Source organism: Capsicum annuum, chromosome 11 (assembly GCF_002878395.1).
Source record: "Capsicum annuum cultivar UCD-10X-F1 chromosome 11, UCD10Xv1.1, whole genome shotgun sequence".
NCBI lineage: Eukaryota > Viridiplantae > Streptophyta > Magnoliopsida > Solanales > Solanaceae > Capsicum > Capsicum annuum.
In genome coordinates, this window is record NC_061121.1 from 167,804,813 (window position 1) to 167,816,966 (window position 12,154).

The window sequence follows — 12,154 nt, forward strand, 5'->3', positions numbered from 1 at the left end:
CGTTAAAGGTCCTATACAGACGTGAGGCATGAAGATTTGGAGTTTAATGTTGGCGATTGGGTAATCTTCAAGGTGTCTCCCATGAATAGAGTGATGCAATTTGAAAAAAGGGGAAGCTTAGACCTCAGTATGTTGGTACCTACTTGATTTTGAAGAGAGTTGGCAATGTTGGCTATAAGTCGGAGTTTCTTTCTTGTTTCAACTCAATCCACCCAGTTTTTCATGTCTCTATGTTGCGTAAATGTGTGGGTGATCCTTCATTGGTTGTTCCCTTGGAGGATGATAGGGTGTTAGACTTTTTATCCTATGAGGAGGTCCTGGTTATGATCTTGGATTGGCAAGTTCTCCGATTGTGAATGAAAGAGGTGGTTTCAGTAAAGGTTTTATGGAGGAACTAAAAGTCCGAGGAAGCTACTTAGAAGGCAGAAGAGGACATGAGATCCAAGTATCCGCATTTGTTTTCGTTTCTGCAAACTCGTGATTGAGGCATGTGTTAATCTTCTTAACTTGATTTATGTCTTTGGTAGACAATGGGTTCAAGTCCCTAATCTTTGAATTGAGCAAGTGTCTTTGATAAACAATGTGTTTGAATCCCATAGTCATGAAATAAATGGTTGATTGATAATTATCTTGGCATGTGCCTTATCCTTTTTGTATGTCTTGATTTCCAACTCAATTAAAGGTTAGTTGATTTTTAATAATGTGTTAACTCATGCTTATTCTTGCCTTACTCGTTATTCGAAGACAAATGATCCAAGTGGGGGAGAATTGAAACACGTAGGTGTTAGACCCACAGAAAATTTCCCTTGTTTGAGGTTTCTAGGCAGGGTAAGACCCATGGGTACTAGTCATACCCTGGGATACGACCTATGATCTCCCCTCTTGTATGATGGACAGTCTAGGTTGAGGGCATACTAACCAAGATACAACTTAGCCTTCCCATGGTCATACATTAGGGTTAGGGTCATACACTACCGAGTTGTATGGAGTGTTGAGTTGACCTAGTTGAAGATGTTTTGGGAAATGGTTTAGCTTACCATTCATACCCTTGGATACGAGTTAATGTGCAGTCGTAAGTTGGGCAGTGTAGGGGTCCTTGGTAAAGCCTAGGGTATGAGTTAGGGTACCACTAGTACCCTAGGGTACGGTTTGGTTAAGTAAGTCATAACTGCCTGGGAAGTCACTTTTCAGGTTTTAAGCTGAAGGCTTTATGAACATTTTCCCACCCCAAAACCTTAAAAACCTCGATATATAACATCTTTTAGCCCTTCATTCTTGAGATATACAAGACCAAAACACAAAAAAATCCTCTAAAAAAATATCTCTACCAGTTTGAAGCTAGGGTTTCAAAGAGTGTTCTTCTAGAGGCTTGGAGACCAAGAATCTCTCAATGAATCAACTTTTATTAAGTTATGTGACTATTTCCCTTATTATTAACTCAAATATCATGTATTTTAAACATGGATTGTGACTTGTAAATGGTGATTTTTAAATTAAATGTTAAGGGTTTTTGATGCCTAGTGACGAGTAATGTTTACTCTTGCTTAGACTTGTGTTTATACATAAATTAGGTGATGATTTGTACTTGTAGGTGCTTGTTGTTTGTGTTTTAACAAATGGGTGATGATTAACCCTAAGATTAATGATTTCTACTTTGATTTTGGCCTTGGTAAAGGCATGCCAACAAGGTGTTTGTGAAAATGTCTAAGAGAAATGTCTAGTCACATTTTGATCATGTTTTGAACTAGGGAAATGTCCCAATAAGTATAAGTGGTTGGTAAATGGTATGGTAAAGACCTTGTTAGCCATGTATTAAGTTAATTTATGATTTTGATAGTTTTATTTCTAAAAGGGTTAAAGTCCCTAAACATGAAATTGAACTTGAATTATGTTTGAACTAAAGTGTGACATAAGCATGTTAATGAAGAATGAATGGTTTTTGTAAGGGTCTTGATAACTATAAATTGAATTGAATGATGAGTTAAGTTAATTCATTGGCTTATTAAAGTGTTTGATTGATAAATGGTTCCATGAATACTTCGTGGTCATTTATGGTGATTAATTGGTTAAGTGAGCTAGAGTCCTTAAGTGTTGAATTGAATGGATGTTGATTTATGGACAAAGGGTTAGAGTCCCAATGTAGACTAATGATAGTCGCGACATCCTGAGGTGAAAGTCCTTTGCCTAAAAAGGTGTCTTGTGGTTAGAGTCCTTTGCTTAATGAAATTTCTTATGGTTAGAGTCCCTTACAAAACGAGCTCACTTATGGTTAAATTCCTTTGCCTAATAAAATGGCATGAGGTTAAAGTCCTTTGCCTTATGAAATGATATGAGGTTAAAGTTCCTTACCTAGTGAAATTGCTTGAGGTTAGAGTCTCTTTTCTATCGAAATGACTTAAGTTAAAAGTCCTCTTGCTATATATGAGTGGGAAGTTAAGTTCTTCTAAAATGTGAGGGTGGAAGGTTAGAGTCCTCCACTTTATGACTTGTGATTGAGTGCATCAAGAATGCTTGGTAAGTCTTGTTTCCTTTTTGGCTCGTTATGAACATGTTATGTACCTATCTGTATGCCTATGTATATAAATGTGGTTTAATATGATGTTCTGACTTGGTTTTAAATGATGACTCTATTTTCTCCTTATCCTTGAGTTACATGCTAGCACTCCAACCGTTAACCGTCTCTAGATGCTATGCCCCCACGCGACATAAGATCCAGATCTTCTTGTTCTCTTCCTGCGCAGTGACTAGGTAATCAAAGTGGTTCATGTGTTGTCTTTGAAGTAGTGAGATTTCCTACTTCGGAAGGCATACATTTCATAGTTTCTTAACTTTGGTCATAGACTTATTTAGACTTGGTTTTGCTATTGTCGGGGGCTTGTCCCGACATATAAATAGACATCGAATTTTTGTAAAGGCATCATGGATGACTGTGGACTTAGGTATGTTGATGTTAATGAAATGTTTAGACATTGTCTACGTTATGATATTAGTTTTGTTTCCGCTATCTTTATTTATGGCCGTAGTTCATTCGAGACTTATAGATTATGGTGATGGTTAGGTTGGGTTAACAGGGCGATCTCCGGTCTATTTTGGGCTTGAGATGACCATACGACATGGCCCGATTTAAGGTAGCGTCAGTAAGATGGCAAGGAAAAGGGATTTGGTTGACCCATATCCTGAACTTGACCGACGCTTACACCAGTTAAGCAGAGAAGCTGTAATTCTCTATTGCATACCAAAAATTCAAGAGAAAGAAGTTATTTCGGCACCAATGGATGAAGATCAAGTAGCCCATAGAACGGTATGCAAAGTGGAAATCCCACTCGCAACTAATATTACCTCCGCCATTCACAAAGCAAAACCTGGAGATAGATTTGAATTCAAATAGAACATGGTGCAACTATTGCACAGAAATGGGCAATTCCCAGGCTTATCACATAAAGATCCTGAAGTTAATCTATCGAATGTTTTGGAGATTAGTGACACTTTTATCCCACTGTAAGCTCCACTGATTATATGAGGCTCACTCTCTTCCCCTTCTCACTTTTGGGGGAGTAAAAGAAATGGTCAATAAGTTAGGTGTGAACCAACCTCAGGCCCAAGTAAATTGTCACGATCCAATTTCTTAGGTCATGATGGATCCTACTATAATCCACTAATAGGCAAGCCAAACATGTAGTTAGGAACGCCTAGTAGCGGACCACCCAAAGAGATAAAGTCTAGAATATGGAATAGGTGTAATAAAACATCAATACATAATATAATACAAAAATCTGGTGTTATCGGTATAAGAGCTTCTAATATCATAAGAGTACAAAATGAAATACCAAGGGAATTACACTATTACTACTCATATCTCGATGCAACATAGAGACTAGTCTAGTGCATAAGAGGGAGAAAAGTAATACTCCAAATGTCCAGAGCTTAGTCTATGTCTCTGAACCATGGATGCTCCGCACAACAATGGAGATAACCCGTACTATGATCTGTAGACTATAGAAGAGTATTATAAACATGTGGTACTCAGTATGCAACTGCTTACTAAGATCCAAAGATAATGCAGATACATGTAACATATAAACAAAATAAAACTACACCCAAATGTCCAGCAATCACATAATAAAGCTAGTGAGATAGTAAGGGCAACTATTCGAGTCACAACCAAGAAGCTAACATAATAAGGCTAAGGAAGTATCAAGGATGAACTATCTTATTCAAGCCATACTCTGTAATCTCAACACTATACCATATATCCGTAGCCAATATACAGATAAAGTGCTAAAGAAAGATATATAAAAAGTATACAAGGCCAAGGAATAAATATACAATCTGAATAAATGAAAGAAGGGATATACAGTAACAACATAGCTATATATATCTAGATATACATACATACATACATACATATATATATATATATATATATATAAATAAACAAAGTCAACTCAAAATATAGACTAAGTCATCAGACTCGCATTTTAAGACCTAATAATCATAGCATGAACTAGTACTAGAATACTCAGGGTTTCTATCTCATACGACTAATCATGACTTATTCATGCATAATAATGAAATCTAAGATAGAAGGGATAGAATCATACCTCAAGTCTCGAAACTAAATCAATAACCAATCTATCATAAACTAGACATAACAATGATCATAAAAATATCAATAACAACGTGAGTAATCGGCTATCCCAAATAACAAATTACTTAGCCGAGCCTATCATGTACCCCCACCACCCAGGCTCAAAATGTTTAATCAGCATACAACACACCACAAGGAATAGTCATCACTCATTCCCATGAAACCCCTCCATATGGACGGATAGATATAGGCATATACTGGTGATAGGCAATATACATGCAGCGATGAATGCAATAGAATCCACAATACCATAACCGATCCAAGTATCATAACATATATCTGAACTCGAACTGGTGAGTATAATAAGTATCATAATGTCATCATCATAACCATCACCATCATAACTATCCTTATTATAACTATCACCATCATAATCATCCTCTGACCTTGTCGGGTATATATAATTGCCATACATAGGGCTAGCCGGACTCAAACCAAAAGATGTACACATAGGCATATCAATATAATCATCCGCTGACCTTGTCGGTTATATCATCATAACCATTCTCTAGGTTTGCCGAGTATCAATATCATCATTATAATATTGTCCAGCCTTCCTAGGTATTAATATATCACCGCAATGTCCTCTGGCCTTGCCGAACATATAAGAAATATTATCATAATCATCAAAACATACATATATAATCATTACTAAAATCTATCATTAGATTTTACCTAGAATTTATATCATCATACAATATCTTCCTCCGTCCCATACAAAATAGATGCATATATAGATATAATAGGTGCACAAAATCAGTATGTGGTTAAAAAGAGTGTAAATTCATAAATCCATTGCCCGGAGTGAACTTCAGGACTAAATCGTTATAAAAGTATAGAAAGGGTAAGAATCTCTCTTGACCGGAGTAATTAGTAGTATAAAATCATATAACAAAATCTATCTCAGTCAAATCTTTAAAACATCATTATTAATCTATATTTTATATAAGTTATCTATTAATACAGACAGTTAATGTTATGAAGAAATCTATTTTTAAGATGAAAAGTTGGCTTTAACCCTCATTTAGGAAAAATAGAAATAAGATCATATTTTAGCTAGAATTACATCATATACCGATTTAATGATCATGGATGTATCAAATCTATGCATGCCATCACCACTACTCAATCAATGGAACCATAAGAATTAATATATTCATAAACTACAACAACATCCTTTACAAGGATAAACACTTCCCGAATGTCTAACCGATATCATAACATGGCTTTTGGCTCAATAACATGGCCTTTGGCCCAATAACATGTCCATAATAATTACAACATAATAATCACGGCCTTAGGCCCACATATGTATCTAGAACTCATATCAATAATCATATTTATAAGCCACCTTATATCTCTAAGCCATAGCATAACTATGAGGCATAACATATTTATAAGCCATAAAGCATATTTATAATCATCTCACATTTAGGAGGCATAATATCAATATTCATCTCATATATAGAAGGCATAATATCAATATGCATCTCACATCTAGGAGTCATAATATTAATAAGCATCTCACATCTAGGAGGCATAATATCAATAAGTATCTCATATCTAGGAGGCATAATATCAATAAGCATCTCGCCTCTAAGAGACATGATATCATTAAGCATCTCACATCTAGGAGGTATGATATATATAAGCACGTTATAGCTAGGAGAAATAATATCAATAAGTATCTCACCTCTAGGAGACATAATACTAGTAAGCATCTCACATCTAGGAGGCATAATACCAATAAGCGTCTCACCTCTAGGAGACATAATATCAATAAGAATATCATACCTAAGAAACATAATATCAATAAGCATCTCACCTCTATGAGGCATAGTATTAATAAGCATCTCACCTCTAGGAGGCATAATATGAATAAGCCTCTTACATATAAGTCATAATAAAATAAGTATCTTACCTATAGGATACATAATATAAATAAGCATCTCACACCTAAGAGGCATAATTTCACTAGGCCATACTATGAGGCATATCACATCTCTAAGGCATTTCATATCTAGGCCATATATCATATCTATAACTATATCATAGCCATGAGCCATTAATCATTATTTGGGAAATACCACTATGACTCACCAAGTCATGAAATAACCTTACACTAAGGGCTTAGTAGACTCAACTATGTCTAACATCTGCAAATAGGTCCACATGAGCTAACACAAGTCTTAGCCTAAGGTGGGTAGAAAGAACCCACTTCTAATCCTCAAATTCTATATTTAGGAAATTTATAACCCAGACTAGGATAGGGTATCTAAATTCACTTTTGATGGTACATAAGTCTTAATCAACTCTAAGATAGGAATCCCCACCTAGAAACATGAGCAATTAAGTCAACTCCACCTAAATTACAATTTCAAGATTACTAGAATAGTCCAAATAAGGTTAATCATACTAACCATGCTTTCAATACTTAAACCACATCATATCACATCCTCTCTATGAATTAGTTCAATCTAGGGAGGAGGCAATAGGATTCTAAAATTCTAATAAGCATTTCACCTTATGGCTCAAAACCCTCATCTAATCCCTAAACTTCCATAACCAAGACTAGGTCATTCTACCTATAATAAATCTTAAAATCCACATTCATATGCAATATATAACATGCATCATCTTATGAAGAAGAGTAGACAGAAGCCTACCTCGAAGTCGAACCACAAATCCTTGAATCATCAACAAAATATTCATCGTCACTTTATAATCTCAAATGCCGCTATGCTATGAAAATCATAATGTACGCATTATTAGGAATAAAAAAAGACCTATATTTCCATATAAAAGGTCAGGTCAAATTTCAGGTTAAGAATGGTCCTGCAGGGCCCATTAACGAAATCTAAAAATTAAAATTATCATGAGAAGAAAAAGGAAGTTATGCTCAAAAGTTGAGCACCAACGGAACACAATATAGGTATCAAATCAACCCTCAAAGTTTAGGAATTCAAAGCCCTAATTTTTAAGAATTTATCAAGAAATTAAAGAAAATTACCATGAATTAAAAGAAAAATCACAAACTAATAAATAACCAAGCTTCTCAAAGCATCTACAAGATTAATCCCAAGGTTTTCCTCTCATTTAAGGTTTTTGGCGCTCAAGACATGAGTGAAAATAGGAAAAATCATGGACTAAGTTGTCTATTTATACCCCTTCCAGGTACTCAGATGTTGAAATCATACAACCTGGCATCAGGATAAGGTGTTGCAATCATAAAAAACTTTAGTGCAATTGTACTATCTCCTGTCCAAATTGAGGTTCAATCTCCAATCAAGAGGTGTAATCGCAAAGGAACCAACTATCAGATGAAACTTGAAAATTTTCCAAGATTCTGCCAAGGCCTTGTGATCCATTCAGTATCTGTTATATGCAAATAAACTATGTAACCATATTAATCTTAACTTTTTGGACAAGATGGAAAAGTGAAATTTTCCATACGAGGTCGTTTCCACCAAATATGGGTCCTAACATTGATATTTCAAAGCAGTTAGCATATTCAAAATTTGCATATAAGATCATTTACTAGGATTTTTAGTTCGAAACCAAATCCTAACTAATAAAATCTCTAAAATAAAAATGAGTATAAAATCTAAAAAAACTATTCGGTTATCAAACCGACAGTTTTGACAATCAGAAATGATCTGTAGAACACTGTGGAAAGGCTCAAAATTCCAGAAATATATGCAAATAAAGGAATTGACCTGGATGGTTATTAAATAAATGTAATCTAGTAGACCCAAACTTGCTATGAGATTTATGGAATTAGTGGTCACTTTATAGGATCACGTAGAGCAAATCTAGAATTGGTTAACTTTATGAGAAATGCATAAAAGGGTAATCTAAATTATGGTAACACTTACAACCACAAGTAGTAAAGTTAGACCAACTACTTATAGGAAAACAGTTAGGCTCAAACATAGCAATTTCAGCAACAATAGAATATGCAAGCCAATAATATTTAAGAGACCTTAAAGAAGATCCTAGCTAATTAGAAACAAATGGCTGCAGAGATTAAAAATCAATAGTTTGCTTAAAAAAACTTGGAAACACAGTTGAGGTAGTTAGCTCAAGCCCAGAAGATAGTACCTCAAGGGGGTTTGCCAAGTGTTACAAAGAATTCAAAGCATGTAATGGAAATCACCTTGAGGAGCGGTAGCGACCTCATTAATAAACCTCTTAAGAAAAACTAGAAGGAACAGGAAGAGTTAGTCTCAAAGTAGGCAGAGGAGAAACAAGTTGCATCTAAAGAAACCAAAACATTTGGGGAAGGTTGAGTACTCGAAAGAAAAGAAAGATAATCAGGAATAAGGAAAACCACCACCACTATTCTCTCAAAGTCTTAAAAAGGCTAAAGAGGATGCATTTTTAAAGAAGTTCTTTGGCACATTTAGAGAACTTTATATTAACCTCCCATTGTTAGATGTTTTATAGGGTATGCCTAAGTACTCCATGTACTTGAAGGATGTGTTGACCAATAAGAAAAAGCTAGGTGACATTGAGATAGTGGAACTTACTGTGGAGTGTAGCTCAATTGTAGTAAGAAAAATACCAAAAAAGCTTAAGCACCCAGGGAGTTTCACCCTTCCCATATAAATTGGTGACAATAATGTGGTGCACGCTTTGAGTGACTTGGATGGCGAGCATAAATTTGATGCCCCTACCTATTTTTAATACTCTTGGTTTGGGAAAGTCGAGGACATAATCTATGGTGCTCAAATGGCAGACCAAACCAAAGTGGATTTCTAAAGAATCATAGCATATACACTCATTAAGGTTGGTAAGTTCATTATTCCTGTTGACTTTATAATTCTTAAGTATGATGCAGCTAATAAGGTACCATTTATACCAAGGCATCCATTCTTGGAGATAAGAGAAACATTGATTGGTGTTATAAAGGGCACTCTAATAATAAGACTGGATGATCAAGAGGTATTCTTCAAAGTATACAAACCACTCAATCCAAGTTTACACTGTAAGTATTTTTGAATGATCACAGCTATGTAAGTGGATGAGTGTGGGGTAGTGGAGTGCACACCACCAATGGCTTATTTTGACTTTCTCATAGAGTTGTCCAAGCCACTACTTAAGCTCAAGGATTGAGAGATGAATGAGGATCATGGAAAGGCTAGTGTTTAAAAAGATTTAGACCTTAATTTTAAATACTCAAAAGGTCAAAAAAGAGTAAGAAGATGGCATCCGAGTAAAAGAAAAAGATTAAAGAACTATGGTTGAATGTAGTGATGTGGGTCTTGCTATGATCTTAAATTAGGTGCTGCTTGTAAAGAAACCCAAGTTAAGTTAGGTATTTAATTTTCTTTTATATCACATTTTATTTTAGTTTTTATTGAATCATAGGTAGATGGAAAGTTTGAGTACCCAGGACCCAATCTAAAGAGCATGGAATAGTCTGGGTGTGGGGTCCAACATACCTTTTTGATAATTAAGATGCTGCTAGCTAGACCTAAATACCTTAGGGACTATTCTATCCTTGATTTGGAGTTATACTTTGGGGACAAAGTGTGATTTCAAGTGTGGACTAGGGAATCTTCTTATTGGTTAGGGATGCAGTACTGCAATAGAATTTTTGTTTTTGGTTATTTTCTATTTTTTAGGATAAATTAAAAAATTACAAAAAGATTTTTCTCTTCATTTGTTTTAATTTTTTTGGTGTCTGTTTTGCAGGAGCACACTTCACCCACCCCTTGGTTTTTCTCGATTCTTTTTTGAGGGGGTGCCCTTTAAACCTAGTATCCCTTTTTATTTTTTAGGAGTAAATTTTTAAACTTATTGTATTTGAAATAAGGAGATGTTCTTACTAGTTTCTATGTATGACAGCATGATATAAGTGCTTTTAAATGCAAAAACGTGCTGAATGGCTAGTTCTGGGATTCCTAGGCTTATTTTTATGACTCTTGTGCATTGTTGGCTTAAATTTGAACTTAGGCTATTGCTTGGTTTAGAGTCTATAGGGATCCTAATTAATTTGAGCATGTTCCATGTGTGAGTGAGGTATTTGTTGTATAAATTATTGTATATTCATGACTAAAACTTTCCTGGTGTGTCTACAAAGCAAAATAAAAAATGTTGGGTTTAGTAGACGATATTGGCATTTCTTGGATAGCCATTTTACATAACTTCTTTTGTATACCCTTGTTTCATAATCTTAATTAGCCCCATTAAGCCTTTAGCCTATTCTTTTTGGAATCCTCATATGCAACCTATTACTCTTATTTGATTGATCTAATTTGATCCAAAGCTCCTAAGTGCTTTAGTTGAAAAATTAATGTGGAAGGAGTGTAAAATTAATGAAGGAAAGAGGGGAAAATAAATCCCCAAGAACATATGTAAGATCCTTAAATTTTCCAATATTTTATTTTTGACCTTTCCGTGTTTAAAATATTAATTTTTGACTTGAATTGCATTTAGGGATGTTAGAAGGGCAATTTGGAAAGGTTTAAGAATTCTTGGAAAGGGTTCAGGTAATTTTGGTACTTTGAGGCAATGAGACTTTGCTTTTTTACCATGTCACAGAGGATAACCTTTGCTATATTGGAGTGGCATGAAGGGTAACCTCCTCGATATTAGCATGCCATGCCAAGAAAATTTTTTTGTGTAGTTTTATTTCTATTCACTTGGGGTGAGGGGATTTTTTGTAGTTTCACCTTTTCAATGACTTTTAAAGATAAAGTAGTCCCATTCCCATTAGTTTCAAAGAACAAAGCCCTCTATTTATGTCTCAAACACAAAACCCAAGAATATTTAAGGGTTTAACTGTGCATTCATCATCCGGGCTCCAAACATAAAATTGATTACAAATTTTTGTTTGTTTCAGACATGTTTCTCTTCCCCAAACTTTACTTTTACATTGTAGAATTTATTTGATAGATTTCCATGTGATTTAAATTATAGGTTTGAGATTGGGTTGATGGGTTTTGGTTGTTATTAATTTAATTACTTGTCCCAGGATGAGTTGATTATCCATGCTTTAAATTGGTATTTTTAGGACTAAATTGATACTTTAATTTGATGAATGGAATTGGGAACATGGGCTTCCCCAAATTGGATGAATTTTGGCTTGGAATTCATGAACCTCAATCACTTTATGAAGCTGATTTAAAGTATCGAATATTGCATAGTTTGACTTATTTTTGAACTAAATGAATTTTATTAATGGATAAATGGTTATTTAAATTGATTTTGAAAGGCCTTGGTGGACATAGGTTGAATTTTAATGGAACTTGGGAGTAAATGTGATTGTGTGAATTGATTTGGCATGTGTAATTTAGGTTGCAAGCATATTGGCATGATGATACCAAGTGGTTAATTCCATAATGAATGAATATCGGGTTCATGGTTGTAACTATGTGATAAATGACTTTAATTTGGGCTTAAAGTGGGTTCTGTAGCCCGCCTTAAAAGGTGGAGGTCCAGGGAAGGGGTACTAGAAACCACATTTATCGATGTATGGGTCTTTAAGATCGTGTACATGTT